We start from the raw sequence: 947 nt of genomic DNA on the forward strand, positions 1-947 counted from the left end.
AGAGCTGCAGAAGTTACAAAAGAAAGTCGACCAACAAAGACTCACAGAAATCAATTTTTATCAAGACGTAGATCATTTCCACGCCTTGGACGCGGAGACAGAAGATCTCAGAGAGAAAGTCAAGGAGCTCCAGACAGAAATCTCAGGACGAGACCAAGTGAGAGAACAGTATCCCACAATGGTTGGAAAAAATGACCTAGAAGAACTCTTCGTCCTGAACAACAGTCTCACTAAACAGCTGCGGAAACACACAAGACAATCAGGAGAGCTGCAGACACTTCGGGACGAAGTCGCAAGGCGTATTCAGGAAGTGGAAGAATCTGCACCTTGGAAAAAAGAGGCAAAACCAAAGAAAAAAGTGCGTTTTCAAATTGACTTTTTGAAAACTTCTAATGATGAGGAGTCCAATAATTCCAAAAAAGGAATAGACTCCAACAAAAAAGATTCTGAATCTTCATTAACTCATGAAAGTCATGAGGAACGTGAGGAGGATGAAGATGGGTGTGAAGGCTTTGATGCTAATTTCTTCTTTGGAGAAGATCTGGATGAGAAACGTTCTGACTTTTCATTAACTCTTAAAAATCAAGAGGTAAGAAAAGAGGAAGAAGACATTCCTTCTGATGAAGAGTTGCAGAANTCTTCTTTGGAGAAGATCTGGATGAGAAATGTTCTGACTTTTCATCAACTCTTAAAAATCGAGAGGAAAGAAAAGAGGAAGAAGACATTCCTTCTGATGAAGAGTTGCAGAATAATTCAAATGACGAGGAGTTAGAGGACAATAATCCTGATGAAGATGTGAGGTCCATTCAATCTGAAGCAGGAGCAGAGTCCAACCAAGAAGATTCTGACTCTTCATCAACTGATGAAAATCCAGAGAAATCTGAGGAAGTTGAAGATGGGTGTGAAGGCTTTGATGCTGATGACGTTTTTGGAGAAGATCTGGATGA

Source organism: Oryzias melastigma, linkage group LG6, assembly GCF_002922805.2.
Source record: "Oryzias melastigma strain HK-1 linkage group LG6, ASM292280v2, whole genome shotgun sequence".
In the NCBI taxonomy this organism is placed as follows: domain Eukaryota; kingdom Metazoa; phylum Chordata; class Actinopteri; order Beloniformes; family Adrianichthyidae; genus Oryzias; species Oryzias melastigma.